This window comes from Camelus ferus, chromosome 15 (assembly GCF_009834535.1).
Source record: "Camelus ferus isolate YT-003-E chromosome 15, BCGSAC_Cfer_1.0, whole genome shotgun sequence".
Taxonomy (NCBI): Eukaryota; Metazoa; Chordata; class Mammalia; order Artiodactyla; family Camelidae; genus Camelus; species Camelus ferus.
Window position 1 is genome coordinate 10899550 of NC_045710.1, and position 19696 is coordinate 10919245.

The 19696-nt window shown below is 49.5% G+C and overlaps 1 protein-coding gene across 2 annotated transcripts in view; it reads right to left on the reverse strand.

The window, feature by feature from the left end:
- Positions 1 to 19045, reverse strand: part of CYRIA (CYFIP related Rac1 interactor A) — a 96665-nt gene extending 77620 nt beyond the window's left edge. Inside the window, exon 1 of one of the 2 annotated variants that reach the window (XM_032497064.1) lies at positions 18907 to 19045. The gene's annotated coding sequence lies outside the window, so the exon portion shown is untranslated. The remainder of the gene's footprint in view (positions 1 to 18906) is intronic. The other variant, XM_032497066.1, reaches the window with a different exon arrangement.
- Between the last annotated feature and the right edge of the window lie 651 nt (positions 19046 to 19696).

Genomic DNA, 19696 nt, shown 5'->3' on the forward strand with positions numbered 1-19696 from the left:
CTGTTCTGTCTGGCTAAAACCTGTCCATGCTGGTGACAAAAGGGTTAGATGTTGCAGTGGACTTTGAAATTTCTGGACACTCAGGATGGCATTATTTAAATTAAAGACGTTAGAGAAACGGTAAATCTCAATGGCAGAATAAAAAGCAGAATGACATTCTATGCTTTGTGAGCTCAAGATACAGTTTACACTGGCCTCTTGGGAGTGGTCTACTCAAGGTCTTAGGGGGAACGAGATGACGGTTTGCAAGGACCCAAAGAGGACGTTACATGCATAGGAGACGCCTCCTACCGTGTGGGGCGCTCACCTGCACTGTGACCAGCGCCCGGGGCCCCCGTCAGCCCTCTTGCCCGAGACTGGCTCTGAGCCTGTTTCCCGAGCCACATGTCACACCTGGAGGCCCCACGCCTTCCACAGGCTGGCCAGGCATGACCTGACCTGGCCTTCAGAGAGACACAATCAGAGGCCCTGGACAAAGATGGACAACGTCCCTGTGACTGTCCAGTGTGCCTCAAAGGAGCATTGCTTTGGGAAGCTGCTGCCTGAGTCACCACCACAGCAGGGCGAGCCCCCTGATGGCCTAGGCTCAGGTACAGCAGGGACAAGGACCCTGGAGAGTTTTTCAGTGTCTGCACTGGGTCAGGAGGCTGTTTGGAACCGGAGCATGGCCACTTCCTTTCCTCCTCACCGTCCATGGAGTCCCATACCCCGGCCTCAATCCAAAGCCTCATTGCTACCTTTGCTCCCCCTTCTCAAAGACCAGTGACACTGCTGCTCTCTGCCTGCCACTCTTCCTTCTGCACCTGGGTTTGGTCAAAGCTGAAAACTAAAAAAGATCGTGGGTGCACTGAGCACTCACTCTGTGTCAAGCAGGGCTCCAAACGCTCTGCATGCATCACCCTGTTAAATCATCACAGCACCCCCAAGACAAAGATGCAGTTATTAGCATCTATATTTGGCAGATGTGAAAAATGAGGCCCAGAGAGGTTGCGTAACTAGCCCTAGGTCACACAGCTGGGGAGGGGAGGAGTGATGAGCCACATCCCCTGCTTGACCTTTGGCCCTGCCCTCAGATCTTGACGCCTTGGTTTTCGTTTCTCTAACTTTAACAGACTACCGTGGCTCCTAGCAAGACAGGAAGGTACAATAACAACAAAAGATATGAATAATAAGTGTTTTGGAAAGCCGCAAAGAGAGACGCAACAATGGTCAAAAGTGCAGTGATGACTGTCCCTCACAAGGACAGCGACCATCAACCATGCTGGGGACCTTGGGTTACGTTTGTTTGCACACTGAGAGTTCTTTGATGTCATGATGTGAGTTCCACCATAAGGGAAAAAGGGTCTTCAGAGATGTGATTATATTTGAATTTAAGAATACACTGATAGACCTGTTTTCCTAGCACACAGTTAAAATACACACTTTGCCGAACGTTCTCATCTGAAATAGACTGGAAACCTTAAATCTGTTTGACTCTCGGGTTCCCAGAGTTTTGGAGCAGCTGTGACCTCGTGTACTTATTCAAAACAGCTAGTACATGTCAAATATCAACTATTTTCCAGGCACTGTGCTAGGTTTTACTCCTCACGTATAAGGGTAAATGACTCAAAATGTCTTCCATGCTGGAAAGGCTACATTCTAGCATAGCTGAATGTTGGCTCATCCTGTGCAGTCCAGTTGACTTATATATCAACACCAGATATGAGCTCAGTTCCTACTATGCCATCAAATACTAGTTCACTAAGAACATAACATTCATACCCTGCTTAATAGGTCTACAGTGTATGGGTTGTAAAAAGAACATACAGTCTTTCTGGCTGCCATGTGATTTGCTTGTACCATGTCCCTTCTCACAGGATGAGAACACAGTTGATATGAAAGTTGGCCATTTGCCCTGTTTAGCAAATGGAATGTGAGGAGAATAAAGCAGAAGCTTCAAAAAGCATCTCAAGCGTCTGCCTCGCTGACTCTCTTCCCTGTCGTGAGGAAGACACATTCCAGGAGGCAGCAGCCCCTTCAGCCCATGTCTCAGAATAAGAAATGTGGGGCAGCACCACAGATGCCAACCTGCAGCCCCTGACGTGTGACATAAGTGAGACACTTGCGGCTACACTTGACAATAAGCACTGAAATTTGGGGCTTATTTCTTACTGCAGCAACACTGACTGATACACCACTGGATGCTGTATTAAGTCATTTCATATTTGCAGGTATTAAGTTGAGGTCATCAAAGAAGGACCCACATCCATTCTATGAAGGAGGCCCCGAGGGCCTAAGAGTGGTGAAGTGATGGCCCAAAATCAAATGGCCAAGAGATGAACAAAACTGTATACTTTATTACAGCCTAGTGTGATTAAAAACAAGACTGTCTCATCTTTGGTGTAAAAATCTCATTTGCAAACCACGGACTGATGAACATACCAGCCAATCATAAAGATTTCATTGATCTCTGGTCGGTTCCTGATATCAGGGAATAATGGAGTCAAAGAAGATGAGAAAATACAATAAAAGAGATGAAGTGCTTCCATCTCCATTGAACTGAATGGGCTGTGAGCCTCAGCTCTTCTGCCCGTGGCTGAGAGGCTGTTCTCTGGCCGCAGGAAGGCTTCCTGAGCTGGACAGCATGACAAATGTCCCCTGAGTGCCCATCACAGGCCTGGGGCCAGCACTGGGAATGGTGTGTTATTTCACCAGGAAATTCAAACATAAAGAGACCCTGACCTTAAAACCGAGTCAGGGACGTAGTCATCCAGGACAGAGGCTCACAGGATCTGAAAAGAGTGACTAATGCACTTTTCTTGTTCCCATTGTTTTAACCTCAACTCCTAGTGTTCTTTGTCTCAGCTTTATTCTCGACTTTCTCTCTTACTTTCACTTTTTTTAAAAAGCTCCTTTCAATGGGAATGGGTGAGTCACCTTAATCATTTATTTAGACACACTGCAGGCTGCGTCGGCGCTCTGCCCCGCTTGCTGACATACAAGGCGCACGGTCTCCACTCTGCAGCAGCTGATCTGCTCACCAGAAAGCCCCATTTTCAGCAGCTATTTTGGGGTGGGAGGGGGCCGACAGAGCTGGCATCCTGCCTGCTGCTTTTGTTGGTTTCCTACCCTGACCCCAGCAGGCCGACTTCTGACACCTCCCTCCCCCGTTTACCCACAGGTGCCGTTTTCACATATCACCCCTGGCCTTTCACAGCCTGAGCCACAATCTTGGCCTTTTTTCTTCCATTAGTGTAATTTCCACCAAAAAAAAATCGGCCCCATGGTGTATAGGTAAACACAGACACGTGTGCATTTGTAGAGCATTGCACTGAACTGCAGAAAGCAGACGCTAATAAGAAGTCAGGAAAAGCAATTCTGAAAGCTGGAAGAAAGCCCAAATAGGCAGTCAGAGGCATACAGGAGAAGCAACGTTTGAGAAAGATGGGAGTCGTGAACAAAGGTTAGACTTCACCCAAGCCTCTCACAGGTCCCGCGTTGTTATCAGAGGTCCCTCGTGGGCATGTTAGTAACACCCTGCAATGTGTACAGAGCTTTTTAACTTGTTTTCAAAGCTTGTAACGTTCCTAATATCCCTGGGGGAGGGAAGTCTGCAGGACCGAAGGTCAAGTCCACCAGTGGGAGAAGAGATGAAGGCCCGGAAGTGCTGTCACTTGCCTTACACAGATCACTGGCAGGTACAGAAGTAACTCTCCATTCTTCTTTTTTTCCCTACTTTTTTTTTTTTGGGGGGGGGGGGCAAGGGTACTTCTAGATACAAAACATGGTTTCTTAGTATGACAAATGATTATACATTTTATTTCTTTTTTGTAACAAAGGATCTAGGCAACCCTAAAAACTTTGTGTACAGTCAGGAAAATGCTGGAGGTGCACAGACTCACATGCAAAAACTTACTACTTTAAAAAATTCATATACATACCACCTTTTTTTTAATATCAGGTATTGTGGCTTTCTGTCTCCCCACCTTTGAATATCTGCCACGTACATTTGAAGCCAAGTCATTCAATTGATCTTATCCCACATTCTTTGAAGGACGGTTTTTCTAGCAAGGCCCACAACAGCTGTGTTGATCCTCTGTGTCCACACAAGCACCTAGCACGGTGCCTGCACACTTCCGTCGTCAAAAAGGAGTTGTTGAATACTTTACAAGACACATCTTTCCTTTTCCCCATTTTTATTTTTAAACAAAACCACCACCTGACACACCAGCAGGAAAGGAATCCCTTCCCTCCCAATTGTCACTAATGGCCACTCCATAATGGAACTATGTCACACTCACTTTGACACACACGCACCTCGGGCTGCACACCCAATTTCACCCAATTGTGCCTGGGTGGAATTCCCTAATGGCTCTCCAAAGCCTTCAGAAGGTCCTCCAGCTTCCGCGTCCACTAATTGCTCTCCGTCCTCTCCGACTATTGGACCAACTGCTCTGAGCTGGGACAAACTGTTCTAAGTCTCCATTTGTCCCGAGGATGCAGGATTCGGATTGGGAGCGGATATGAAGGTGGGAGCTGACAGCCGTGGGAGCCCCTGACCCCATGGTGTCCCTGGAGGGCCTCTGCACAGCCCTCCTCTCTCCCGACTTTAGCTGCATCTCCTAAGCTCTTTCTTTGCCTCCGAAGCAGCCAGGGCCTCTCAGAGACCAGCGTTCAGCTCTGTGAGGGAAACTCCCCACCAGGGAAAATGCTCTTTTCTTTCCTGAAAGGTCTCCAGAGACAAGGCCTTCCAGGCTCCCAGGGCCCCCCCCCAGCTACCCTCTGAGTCAGCACAGTGGGGAGTGGAAAGTCCTGGCTGGGCTCCCGACACGCTTTGAGGGTTTCTCGAGAGCCTCCCTGCTCCAGCCTGTGGTCGCCCTTCTGTAAACAGCAGTCCCGGCAGGGATCCGAGGAGCGCTGCTAATCCCCAGGGATTTCGCGTGCAGCCCTCTTCCTCAGGACTCCAGTTAACACTCTCCTCCCCACAACTTCCACTCCCAGCTTGGTTCTGGCGTCTTATTCTTTCCCTGGCAACCCTCAGATGGTTGTCCAAAAAGGAACTGGCTAATTGGAGTTTAGAAGTGTGGCATGCCTTCAAAATTCCCATTTTTATCAGAAGAACTGTAAATAACTTTTCATTAGACTCCTTGGCCTTAAGAGGGGAAAAAAAAAAAGAAAAAAAGGGGGCAGAATTATCATAAATGCTGCCTCTCCCTCCACCCCAGGCCTGGCGCTAGGTGCTTGGGATGTGAAAACCACGGGTACTCGAGGCCTTTGGTCCATGGTGCACAGGCCAGTGTGGGGGCAGACCAGCGGGAAAGGAGGCTGCAAAAATACAGCCAAGGGTCTTAGTCGGAGGGAACCTCAGGAGAGAACCGAAATCACCAGCCAGTCCCTGGCTGTCTCCCCAACCTCCTCGCCTGCCACTTGTCCACCCTGCCACAGCCCCGGCCTCCGTGCTGTCCCTGCTACGCCGGGTACATGCCACCCCAGGTTCTGCACTTGCTGACTCTCCGCCTGGAACACGTTTCCCCAAGCTAGCTGCGTGGTTCACTCCTTCTCCCTCCCTCCAGCCTTCCTTCCCAACTTTAAATAGCAACTCTTCCCCACCCCAGTTCCCCTGCCCACCTCACTCCACACACCCATCTTTGCTTCATTTTCTTTCATGAACGTGGGACCACCTAACGCAAGATCCATTTTACCTGTTGATAGGTTTATGGCCCATCTTTCTCCAACAGCATATCAGCTCCATGGGGGCAGGGGTTTTGTGTGTCTGGTTCACTGTTGAAGCTGCAAATACTGACCCAGAGAAGTACCCCACTCACTGTAGGGGCTCAATAAATGAGCTGAGCAAATGGATGGATGACGGATGGATGGATGGATGGATGAACTTGGTGGGGACTTTTCCAGGAGAATGAAAGACCAGATGTGAATCTCAAAGAATCTGTCTGGGTAAAGAAAGAGCATCTTGGAAACAGCAGGCGTAACTCATGTGTGATCTTGGGTAAATCACATCACCGTGTTCTCTTCTGTAATATGAAGTTAATGCATAATATTGGCAAGTCTGCACTGAGCCAGGAAACTAGAAGAGGAGTTCGAGCCAGCTCAGATGAGCCAAGGATGGCACAGGCTGATGCAAGATGGGAAAAGACAAGAGGAAACAAGCCTTTCTCCACAACCACCAGATCGGGCTCTAACCGCAGCAGACAGAGGCTGAGGAAGCCAGGCACTGTGAGGGTGAGAGTCGGGGGGTCAGCTGGACTAGATTTCATGATTCGTCAAGGGGATGCTCTGGTCCTAAGCCAAAGGCCACATCCCAAACCCCTACAGCACCGTATTCTGAATCCTTAATTCACAAAGCAAGCCACAACCTCCCGTATGCCATCTGTCTTTGGGTAAATAATTGACTTTCCCTGAGACTTAGTTTTGACCTCTATAAAATGAAGTCCACAACTTCTTCTCCCATTAAATGACTCATGAAAGTTTCTAGAACAGTGTCTGGCACTTGAGGAGTGAATGGAAAAGTCTGTTACGTGGAAATCTATCATTTGCATGAAGTTTACATGAAGGTAGAGAGAGACATGGGACTCAACTCCGGAAGGAGGCAAAGGGCTCCAGCTGGGATGTATTTTCTGAGGCTTAAGCAGAACTGCGGCAGGAAAAAAAGATTTTCTTTTCCTAAAAAAATAAAATAAAACGGTGCCCTGGAAGCAGGGTGGACTGAGTGATGTGGGAAAGTGCAGGACTTTGAGAGCCAGGCAGACTTGGATCAAAACCGTGGTGCCCCATTTTCCAACCTATGTCTTAAAGCAAGTTTTTAAAACTGTCTTAGCTTCAGTCTTTCTCTGCGAAAGAGACAGAAATACATCTACCATGCCAGGCCGTCTGTAGGGTGAGAAATATATACAAACAGACAAGCAAAAGAGAATGAAGATGATAATCTTGGTTCTTAACATAATTTAAAATGTGGCATACTTTGAAAAATGAGGGGCCATGTCGGTATGGTTAACCTATAAATAGCTAGGGAGAAAAAATAACTCGTGTGCATATGTGACGACATATCAAGCATACTGGTGCTATTTTAGCTGATACGCGCGACTCAAATCATTTTCTGAATCTGAGGTGGAACAGATAAATTTGCACAACCCACAGCCCTACCTGCAGGTTACTGAGTGGACAGTGTGAACGGGAAGTGGGTGTTGGGGCCTGGACACAGAGGGGTTCTAAAGCGAGGGGAAAGCAGAGGACACACACACAGCATTTCATCTCAGACACACCGGCGTGAACTTCCACACTCACCCCCAGTCTTGCTGGGAGGAAACCCCCGAATTGGACCCATGAGGAGGAAGGTTCTGGGCCACTGAAACTGCAGGCCAAGGAACTGAGGCACAGAGAGAGAAAGGATGACAAAAGGGGGGGGGTTGGTGGGAGACTTCAACCCCCAGGGGATTCCCTGGACGGTGCTCTCTCCACCACCCACCCTGAGAGGTCTTCCTGATCCTCAGATGCTTAGCAAGCAAACTGCAAAAATCCTTAACCCCCACCTCACCCCCCCTTCCTCCTCCTCCCTCACGTCCAGCCTCCCGGCTCTGCTGAGCCCTGCCTGGGTCTGGCCTGGAAGAGCCTGGACCAGGAGACCGGGGACCACCGCGTCACAGGGCGAAGGCAGCTTCAGCGTCTCTTCTGTGTTTCTCTTTCCCCTTCCCTTCCTTGTCTCTTGCATAACCTTTTCTTATCTTCCCCCAATAAGTTACTAAATGAAACTGAACATATTTCTAGGACTTTATTTTTTTAAAACCCATATCAGGTTTTTCTCCTGTTTTTATTTTTAAAGTAGCATGGGCAAACGACTTGAGTCTTTTCAAATATGTATCAAATAAGCTCTGACTGGGGTCCAGGTTCCCAAAGCAGAAGGATTAGGTCTTTCTCCCTCAGAAAACATCATTTCGTTGTTTCCTGTCAGTTAAGCTCAGAACTGCCATGCTCGGTGGTCACTGGTCCCTGAAAGACAAAAGGTCCCTGAGCCCCGTGGGAGACCCTCAGTGGTCAGTTTCATTCGTGAGTTACACAAAGGCCAGGGGTCAGGCTGAAATGGAGCCTTGCCCAGAGGCCTTGACCCTGGCCTTGGCAGCACCGCCCAGGATCTGAAAGGACCCCTGAATACACACACTCACACATAATCCACTCACACACGTACCTATGCACATTCACATACACAGAACACACTGCACACACACTCACACACACTCACACAGACCAGCCACTCACACTCACATGCTCACACACAGAAGTCCAGGCTTCTCGAATTTCTAAGGACCAGTCACCCCCAGAGGGGCCCTCATCTCAGTGTGCCCCAGTGTCAACCACATTTACAGCTGCCTGGCGGCTCCCACAGTCTGTGCAAACTGCAGGACTTCAGGATCCTAAAATTCAAGGTCACTTCTGCCTCGTGGAAACCCCCTGGCCGCAGCCAGGGCCCCGGTTCCTGTCATGAGCTACTGCTGAGTGAGGAGCCCCTGGATGGGCAGGGCAGGTACTCCCAGGGGGAGAGAACCATCAACTCTTTAAACCTCTCTCGATCCTAGAGGGAACTTTCAACCTGGCAAAAGTCAGAATTATGATACATTCTGCGTAAACTCGAAAGATAAAGGCAGTGAGAGGGAGGCAGGTCAGTCCCAAGGCCCTTCACCTGAATCTATATTTCAACACTTCGGCCACAGAGGTCCTAACAGGGACCTACTCCTTTCCTCCGGCAGACCTTGCACTGGTCCTGCTCTGTGATAGGGAACTTTGACTCTCCTTCCCGACACCCCCTTCACCCCGTAACACAGCCCTGACTGTGGCCCCAGTAATGCAGGGTAGCTGCTGGCGCTAGCCAGACCCAGCAGGTCAACGGTCCCCTGCAATATAACTGATGTAACACTCCGTGGGCCCTCCCTGGGCATCAGGAGAGGTGCCGGGGGCCACAATGAATCCCACACCAACCAGCCTAAGGCATCAGAGGATCGGTGTTTGAGAGACGTGTAAAGGAAAGGCGCGAAGGAGACCACGGAAGCCTTTCCCCTCCCTCCAGGCTGCCTGGAGGCCGGATGGAAGCTTCCAGAACACAGCCAGGCAGGAAGCTCAGCGTTTGCGCTCTCTTTTGGGGCCCCGGGCTCTACCCGTAGACTCTCAGAGAGACAGAGAGAGAATGAAAGAAGTAATTGATTTGGAAATGAAGTTTCTAGGGCGCAGAGAAGGGCAACAGCGTGCCCAACTCCCTCAGCAAGTCAACAACAGACCCATGATAAGAACGAAGATCCTTCTCACGCCTACTGGGGGCTTTTCACTTCCCCATGTTCACTCTCCAAGCCCGCTTCCTCCTCTCAAGGCTAAAATGATGAGTAAGATTTAAAAATTCCCTCCAAAGGTGAATGATGAAACTTAATTTTTTAAGCCACACTAGAACAAAAATTCCCAGCTAATTTCAGCTCTATGGAATTTTTTCAAAAATACGTTGTACCAATGAAACTTTGGAAACTCTGCTTTAAGAAGTTTTTGTTGTTGTTTTGGTTTTGGTTTTGTGCCAAGCACGGTCATTTCATTTATTTCCTATTATTTAAATTGATGAAATATAAAACCGGCCAGGAAGGTATCTGATGAACACACGATGAACCACGTCACCGCAGCATCTGGTACCAAGCAGACACGGGAGGGCCCCACCTGTGCCTTCGCAACCCGCCGACTCCAGTGATGCTGCGAGTTCCTCTGGGCTTTCTGAATGAAAGCTACAAAAGCTTCTTTGAAACCCTATGCCTCCAAATTCAGAATTTTTCAGATTTTAGAAAGGTAATACAGGACACACACCATGGACTGTGCACCCCCAGCAAGGTCTGGAACACTCCTCCCGATGAAAACCTTGTTCATCCTGCGTGAAATAAATAAAAACTATAAATAGTCTCATGTACCATCAGGCCAGCTCTTGCCTCCAAAAAATGAGTTATGAGAAAAAAAAAAACCTTTGCATTTCAGAGCTTTTAGGGTGTTGGACTTGCAAATAAGGGAATGTCAGAAAATAGCTCACAGCCCCATTTATCACTTCTGAAGGTACTCGAGGGCACAGATCCGAAACCTTAACTCTTCAGGAAAAAAAAATACACACACACATATTTACAAAATAAAAGACTGGTGGGGAGATAGATTATATAGAAGGTGTGGTGCTGGATGCCCACTGGATTTTTATCCTTGTTACACTCAAGTGAACGGCACGGCCAGGTTCATTTCAAGTATAAAATGAAGGCTTACGAGCTAGAAATTAAAGGTCCAGAAGAGTGGGTCTGGGGGGTGCTCTGTCAGGGCCAGTTCAGGGGCGTGTCTGTCAGAGAAAGAAGTTCCCTGTTGTTCCTGATCTAAAACAACAAACAAGAAGCCTCAAGGAAGCAGACTAAACACTTACCAAACACATTTTCTTAAGAGATCAAGCAAAAAGGGGAAATTGACATATGCTTAACTCATCTACAGGAGGACCTGCAGGAATTGTGGGGTTCGGTTTCAGACCACTGCAATAGAGTGAGTCACATGAATTTGGGGGTTTCCCAGTGTATACAAAGTTATGTTCACATTATACTGCACACTATTAAGTGTGTAACAGCATCGTGTCTAAAAAATGTGCATACCTTAACTTAAAAAATACTTTATTGCTAAGAAACACTAACAATCGTCTGAGCCTTCAGCAAGTTGTAGTAGTCACATCAAAGACCACAGATCACCGTAACAAATACAAAAATAATGAAAAGCTTGAAATACTGCGAGAATTACCAAAATGTGACACAGAGACACGAAGTGAGAAAATGCTGTTGGAAAAATGGCGCGGAGTCGATCCGGTGGAGGGTTGCCATAAACTTTTAATTTGTAAAATACGTGGTATCTGTGAAGTGCAAAAAAAAAAAAAGAGGCGTGCCTGTGTTCTTTGCCATATTGCTGAGCCACAAATATTAACTTCAGTTCATAAATCAGAAAACTCAATAAGCCTAAGGCATCTGCGCAAGTTGGAAGAGCCAGGATTCCACCCAGGTCTGTGGGCCCAGATGCACAGTCACCCTGAGCCCCGGGAGGTTCTCATGGACCCTCTAAGTACACATTTCACCTGCCTGGATCTCAAAGGGTTATCATCCAGCTGCAGCTTTCCCAAGGCTGAATTCCTGAGTCTTTATCCCAGCTTTGGAAAAGCCTTTGGTCAATCTCTCTGTCTCTCTGTCTCTCTCTCTCTCTCTCCCTGTCTCTGTCTCAATCTTTCTCTGTGTCTGTCTCGCTGTCTCTCTCTCACTCTCTCTCTTGACCTCAGTTTCTGTAAAATAGAGGGATTAGACTAAAAGTGTTGTTCCAGCCTTGACAACACACAAGTCTGGCATCTGTATGTCAAGACCATGGTTCGCTTGTGCCCGCATGACCTCCAGTGACCCCAGGGAGGTTCTAAAACATGAGTTGGCTCCACGGCTCAGCGAGGCCATGCGCTGCACACAGCAGAGACCCCCGCTCAGGACCACGGGGTGGCCTTCACCTCTGATGGACTGAGCTGAGCACAGGATGCCCTAGAAGGACGTCAGTCCAACTCAGAGATACCACTCCCAGGGAAGCACTCGAAACACAGCCATGTATGTAATTTTTATTTTTCCAGTTTCAAGGTGTGGAGACACATCTAGCTCTTTGAGATGAGGATTTTACTCAAGATACACACTTCTTAATTCCACACTTTTCACATATGGAGGGCTCTCATTGCCAGGGTGGGTGGTAGAGAGACACCATGCTCTGAGAGCACACAGGCATGGTTTCAGGTACCAGCGATGAGACCATCCTACTGACACGACATTATGCAAGTTCCTTAACACAATAGAACAACCATAGTACGGGGATCTCTGTTTCAAAAGCTCTTTGGGGAATTGCTAAACATGGATATTAAATGCTCATTGTTCAGGAGATGCTGCTGCTGCCCATGTTTCATAGAGGGAAACACAAGACTCAGAGAGATGAGATAAATTGTCAGAGCCCAGGCCGCCCTGGGCGGGCAGCGCAGGGTGAGACCCCAGGTCTCCTCTGCCTGTCTACTCCAGTGCCTGGGATCCAGCCCCGTCACTGCTACCGGAAGAGCCTGAGTTTCGCTGCCAGTGGGAATGAGAGAGGTTGACGGTGTGCTGAGGTAGTCGTGCGTCTGCTCTCGTTCCTCATGACCCTAAAATGATCATGCACTTTAATTTATTCTAAAACCCGGAAATCATCAAACCAAATGATTTTCTTTAAAGGATATTAACTTAAAACAGAAGCGCATACTGCAGTCGCCGAGCATCTGTGAGGTCAGCCTTCCGCGTCCCAGTTGGTGGAGACCCTGGGACGTGGGAGTGAGCTGGTGACGGCCCCTCCCGCTCCGCTGAGCTCCTGCCTCCCTTCTGTCTCTTTTGCCGTCAGCCTTGACGTTCAACCATTTATCGGGATGTACAGTCAGACTTGGCTCCCTTGCTCGGGGGAGAGCATGGCTTCTGTTTTTTGCAAACATGCCTGGTTCTCCCCATCCCAGCTCTGTCTCTGAAACCCTGCTGACTACGGCTGCCAGGCTCTGCTCCTTCACCCGTCACTTGGGGACAGAAGCCCAAGGGTTTATTAGCATCATCAGGCAGACGTGGACACGCCCTTCTAAGTCACCGAACCCAACCCTCCCATTTTACCAACAGTGAAAGTGAAGTACAGCGTCTCCTCTAATCCTTAGGGGAGATGCCGGTGGAAACTGTAAATGGTACTGAATCTTACATATACCACGGTCTTCCCTATCCGGACGTGCCCAAGATAAGGCTTTAATTTATAAATTAGTCATAGTAAGAGATTGACAACAACTAATAATACAATAGAACAATTATAACAAAAGTTGGAACTGTAATTAAAGTTATGTGAATGTGGTCTCTCTCAAAGTAGGTCATTGTACAAATTTAATGCCTTTTCCTTCTTAACTGAACACGTCATGCACTGTGGCCGTGACTTTCGCAGTTTGAGGTATGACGGCAAATGGGCAGGAATTTCTTTCTCCCTCACGGTTTCTTACCATAGATCCTACCAGCCTCAGCAAAGATTTTTTTTTTTTTAATTTCTTTGTTAGGTTGAGAACTTACATCTTTCCACTGAAAGAAAGCGCTTTATGGCTTCTCTTTGGCAGATCTGAATTGCCAGCATCACTACTCTTGGGCATTGGTGCCACTACTGAGTAAAATAAGGGTTCCCTGAACACAAGCAATGCAACATCGCCACAGTCTATCTGATACCAGAGATGTGTGCTGAGTGACTAAGTGGGGTGGGATATGCTGCACACAGGGAAGATTCACATCCCAGGTGGGACGGAGCAGGAAGGGGCTAGATTTCATCACGCAACTCCGAACGGCACACAATTTAAAACGTATGAATTGTTTATTTGAGGAGTTTTCCATTTAATATTTTCAGACCAAGGTTGACTGTGGGCAACTGAAACTGGGGACATGGAGGGGACCCTGTACAGAGACCTGCTCCTCCTGCCCCACCCAGGCAGCAAGGAGCAGAGCTGAGGGCAAAGCCGAGTCGTTTGCCATCCAGGCTTCCAGGCTTCCTCTCCCTGCCCCGTGTCAGGTGTGATTCCGGTGCGCCACAGACAACACCCAGAAAGATTGTGTTGCAATAAGGGTTGAAACAATTACATTTCCCACCCCCACCTCCACAACCTCGCACGCTGCTCTATGACACTCTCCACGGTCCCCTGCCTTGGTGGGAGTGACAGCTACCGGCGGGCAGGGTCACCTCACTGTGTTCTGTCTAGCACGGCACAGGGCAAGAACCTGCCCGGTACACATGAGTTAAGTGAATGAATGAATGAGCGCATATTTATGCTTGTTCCATCATAAAACTGCAGTTCAACCCTTTGGGGGCATTCCATTTCCCCAGTCTCATTTTAAAGATCTAATTATCTATGCCATATAGAATTTTTATTAGAAAATGAAGTCATTAAATAAGCAGACACCAGACTCAGGCCCTGAGATGATTGCAGATAGAAACAGATCCATCTGCAGAGCTAAGCTGGACCGGGTAAGCACACTGCTGGCAAAAAAAGGCACAGTTTTCAGCTCTTGGATTCATTGGGTTCCCAAACCAGGGAAATAAGGCTTCGAAATTACCCAAGGAAGGCTGGGAGCGAGCAATTCTGTGATTGCTTTTCTACCTCCATCTGCTTAGACATGAGTTATACTGACCCACTGAGTCCCATCCACTCCTGCATTTGAAGAGCCACCAGCTCACATCTTCTGACCTTCTTGCTTCCGTCCCTATATTGCTGGGAGGCATCTGTCATGCTTTCCGTTCATACATTCAGTTATAAAACCAATTCAATTTATTTCAGCAACAAACCAGGAACCCTTCCTTGTGCAAAGGAAGCCACTTTGAGCATCATCAAACATTTTCTTTTCACTCGGACACGCCAAACTCCTGTCCATCACTTCTAGGAATGAAGCCTTAGCCAACTTCAGAAAGCCTCGTTAATGCTGTGCTGAGAGCAAAAACCTAATAAAGTCTCTAAATATTTACTATGAGCCTGAGTTATAGCCTTGACCAGTTCCACATCCAGTAAAATCTGCTCACATTCCCCAAACACAATTATTTTAGGTCACTGACATGCCAGCCAAGGAAATGACGAGACTGTGTACTCTGGCACGAAGAGCAAGGAGGACTCGTTTTAAATTCTGGCCCTACCCCTTACTAGCTGCCGGCCTCTGTGCAAACGACCTGACCCTTCCCGGTTTCCTTAACTGTCAAAAGGGGACGGAAATACTAATGTCACAGAGTTGCAGTGACGATTGGAGAAAATGTCGGTACATATATATGGCAACTTAAAAAAAATAAAAGGAAGCTAAACATCCCCAGGATTAAAAAAAATTTGGAGCAGTCATTTTAAAGTGTTGTCAGACAGAGGAGCCAAGAATATACAACGGGGAAAGGATGGTCTCTTCAATAAATGGCGTTGGGAAAACAAGAGTCACATGCAAAAAAAATGAAACTGGATCACTCTCTTACACCATGCACAGGAGTAACTCAAAATGGATTAAAGACTTGAACATAAGACTTAAAATCATACAACTTCCAGAAGAAGACATAGGCGGTAATCTCCTGGATGTTGGTCTTGGCAATGATGTTTTGGGGATTTGACACCAAAAGTAGAAATAAACAAGTGAGACTGCATCAAATTAAAGTACATTCTCACAGATAGTAACATGTTTTTGAAACTCAGGGTGTTTGTTGGCATTTGAAATTTGTTCCCCTTTGAGGAAATCAAAGTGTTGGTGATTTGCAGTCTTGCTATGGTGGAGAACACAGTTTATCTGCTGAGAGATAACTCAGCGATTAACCAGCAGTGTGCAGCGTGCGGAGCCTGAGGAAGGGCAGTTTTTAACTTTCTCAGATAATGGATAGATCTCTGAAGACCAGAATTAGTCCAATGGTTCTAAGAGGACCCAGAGGCCTGGTAACTGAGAACTCTTCTCTAATCAATATAACTAAATAACAGCACGTCTATTGTGAGGGAGGGACCATGCCAGGTCCTATAAATACAACAGATCGTTTACTTCCTAGAAGGCAAGTCTCATTATTGCCATTTTACAGAATGCAAGAACTGAGGCTCAGAGATGTTACATATTCTTTCAGGATCACACCTAGAACTCATGGCTGACTCCAAAATCCAGTGTCTTTCCAATCACCATGCTGCCTTTTCCTTGAGAAAGGATTCTGAACAAGATGAAACAGGAGCCAGAGGCTACTATGAGTGGATGAGTCAAAACTCAGCAAGGAAGGCAGGACCGGCTCCCTACCGTGTGCCCCTCTCCTGACCCTGCTCACCAGCGCTGAGCCAGGGGCTCAGCTCAGGCAGCCTCACCCCGATGCTTCCCAGGTGGGCAGTGGTAGGACAACATTATTTCAGCCACAAAGCACATCCTGCCTGATTCAGCCCTAATGGGGACCCCTAGTCAAATCCCCACCTCTGGACGCCACATCACCTCGCCTTTTCCTTTACCTCACCACCTCTCCGATGGCATTCTAGGGGCCTCTTTTCATGTCTGTCTTTACCACCAGACTACATCCTTTGAGAACTGGAATAGTGTTCTTTTTTTTTTTAAAGCCCCTGTTCCCCAAACTGTATTTGGTACAGATTAGATGCTCAGTTAACACAAGGTACATAAATAAAGAAATGGATTGAGTCAGTACCAAGTCTGGAGATTTGACAGCTTAATTACTCCTGAATCAGTTCTCAATCTCTGGGCAGCGGTTTGGGGCTCTCTTGAATACCCAGACCTCCCAACAGGAGGAGGGCTCTATGTGCCCCTCAGACTTTCAACTTTGCAAAGCACCGTCTGTAAGCTACTCCGTTCCATCCTACAAAAACAAGCAAATGTGGCCCTTAGGGCAGATGCTATCAACCCCATTTTACAGACTGAAACTGAGGCCCATAGGAGTGAACTGACTTGCCAGGGCCAGCATCTGACAATGAGGCTGTTGACTCCCTGGTCTTTGCATGCAACCATAATGCTTTTCCAGCTTATCATTAACAGGCTGAGAGCAGAAGCAATGCGAAGGGAGGAAGGGGAGGGCGGGGGGAAGAGAGTGTGAAGTGAAGGGAAAAATAAAAGGGAAGAGGGGGCAGCTTCTCTGGAGTGTCCCTGACAGATGACAGTCGGTGACCCAGGGCCCTGGAAGCTCTGAACTCCTCACCCAGGACTGGCTCGGCAAGGTCTCCTGGGCGCTCAGCGCCCCCAACCCCCTGCCTACATCCAGGCCCTGAGAGTAAAAGCAAATTGAACGCTTCTGGGTGCTGAGCAGAAACAGGAAGTCACAAGTGGCTCGACTCCCCTCCCAACTTGAGTCCCCAACAGCTGGGGGCAAGGGTGCATGAAGGACCTGGCAGGCAGCTCTCTGGCAGCTGGCCTCCGTGGGAGTCCAGTCGGGAAACTGGAGAACACTTCACAGAACATGCGAGTAGCGGGCTCTGCTGTCCTGGGAGCGGGACCCAGAAGCCCGCAGGGTAAACAGTCAGCGAGCTGGGCGTTTGCACACCTGCTCCATCATTTTTCCATTCATTCAACAAAAACTCAGTGCCAACCATATGCTAAAACCAGAGTGACCTCAGGGAAATAGCTCACTCTGAGCTTAGTTTTGTCGTCTGCAAAGTGGGGACAGCCCCGACCCTACAGGGTTGCAGTGAGATGAAAGGAAATAACATCGTGAGCTTCTCCATCACACTTGGGTCTATTATTAGCACTAAGGCCATGTGTTACCCACGGTGTGCCCAAGACTGTGATGCCACTGTCCCCCTCCCACAGCTGCGGGGCAGGAGGGAGTGTGGGCAGGTCAGCCCCCACCTCTTTCCCCTATTTGCCCCTCATAGGAGCCCAAGGCCAGGAAGAGGTGCAGTTCCACAAGCCCCAGCCTGGGCCCAGCGCCCATGTTTATGACTGTTTATTTCAGAGCAAATAGAAAGGAGAAATTAGAGCCATAAAAGACAGGACAACAGACCAATAAAAACCAGCTCCCAGAAGAGTCAGAAGGAGGAAGAGAGGCAAAACTGTCACCATAGCAACACAAGACAGTCAGAAGCACGCAGGAAAAACAGCCCCTGCTCTGCCTCCTCTCTTCACAGCAAAGAGAGCCCTTGGACCCCCTTCGGAGAGCAATGAAGGCCAGCGAACGACTCATCCTAAAGCTCTGGCCCCCAGGCCCAGATGCCCAGCCCAACCTGGCTAGCAGCCACCCTGCTGGCCCAGCACAAGTCTCAGCCGTTCGGGGTCCCAGCCCAGCTTTCTGTGCCCTGGGGACTCAGCGCTGTGCAGATGGCTCAGGCCCAACCAGAGTGATGGTGACTGGTGAAAAGGGGAAAAAGTTTCCAGCAGAGAAAGGAAGGAAGGCCAAAAGGCTGTGGGGCCAAGGCCCTGAATACCAGCTCCAGTACTCTGTCCTGGGCTCCCCTGGGAGCATGCTAGAAAACAAGGCCCTGGGATGAGAGGCCAGGCCCAGAAGGGTGGCCCCACCAGTGCTGCACCCTACACTCCCAACCCAGCCACTGGAGGAACTCTGGGGATCTGAGGGTGGGGTCGGCAAATAGCTTTGTAGGTCTTAAATGACAAAGCTGTCGGTCCTGGTCTCTGGGGACACTGGTCAGCAAGTAGGGCAGCTTGGAGGAGGACCCAGGGGCCGGCTGGTCCATTTTGACAGAGGCTTTCCATCCTTCAGCTGGCAGGCAAGACAGGTGTCTCCACCACATAGCCTGGCCTGGGACCAGCCCTTTCGGAAGTGGGTCAAATTGTTCCCAAAGCTCAGGATCCGTCAAGTCCCCTTTCTTCAGACTGGGATTCTGGAGGCGGGGAGGGCGATGACAAGGGGGCCTGGGTCCAAGCCACAGCAGCTTGCTGGCTGGCTAAGCATATCTAGGCAGGTGGGAGCAGAAGGGTCCAGGTGTGCAGGCACGAGGGCGGGGTGGGGTGGTGGGGGTCACCCCTGCCTCTGGAGCTATAAAGAGTGGTGGGGAGCTCAGGCCTCTTGTGGTGGGAACGGGGAAGCAGAGACTTGGGGTCTCCTGGAGGAATGGCTTTGGGGCTGAAGATACCTGGCGCTGGGGGTGGGGGGAGGAGGCTGAGTGGTTGAGGGGCGAGGGAGGTGATCTGGAATACAATCAGGAGGCTGTCCTCGGGACAAGGGGCAATGGGGAGCCTAGCCGGCGGTCGCTGAAGAAGGGACTGGATCCTCGGCTCTTCCACTCGCCCACCCCCCGAAGGCTGCAGGGGCGTCGGGAGCCGGGGAAGGATGGCAGGGATGGCCCGGCGCCTCCCGAGCCCGCCTGCCCGCAGGCCGCCGGCCGCGCTCCCCGCCGCGCCCCCGTCGCGCCAGCGCCCCGCTTACCCCGAGTCGCCGCCGCCCTGCTCGGCCGCCCGTCCGCCGCTGCCCCAGCCGCCGCCGCTGTGGACGCCTCTCCCGCGTGGAGCCCCGGCCGCAGCCAGCGAGTCGGCCCCGGAGCCCCGCCCCGGCCCGCCCCCAGCCCGGCCCGCCGCTGCCGCCCCGCCCCGGGCCCCGGGGAGCCCCGCCCCCGCCGTCACCCGCCCGGGTCCCCACGCCGGCGCCCAGACCCCTTCTGCGCCCGGGAGCTGGTGCTGGCCTCCGCACACGGTAACCCTGCCCTTCTCTTGGCCTTGGCCACTGCCTTTCCCTCCAAGGGGAAGCCTGGATCCGCCCCTCTGTTTCTACACACAAAATTCCTCCATATCCACTATTCCCCTTAAAAAAAAAAAAAAGAAAAAGAAGAAAAAAGAAGGGAAAAAGGCCCTTTGGTCAGTCGCTAGAGGCACACCCACCCTCAAGTTAGTGCCTTTGCATTCAGCCAGATCACCCCAGCCTCTACCCCACTCCCAAATTACTTTGGATTCGGAACCCAGCCTTCCGCCCTGCGCTTACTATTAACGGATTCCCAGCCCAGGGGCCACGGTTATCTGATGGGACCACCGAAACAGTCTTTGCAAGTGCTTAGTCCGAAAAACGTAACTACCTTCAAGAGCAAGTTTGCAAAAACACTTTGAAAAATTCTATGATGCAAGGGAAAGTAGGGGATTACAGCGTCATTGTCATGATCATTGTTTTAAAACATCTGCCATGGAGGCTTTTTGCATTTGAGAGAGAGATTCAGGAAACCAGAGAG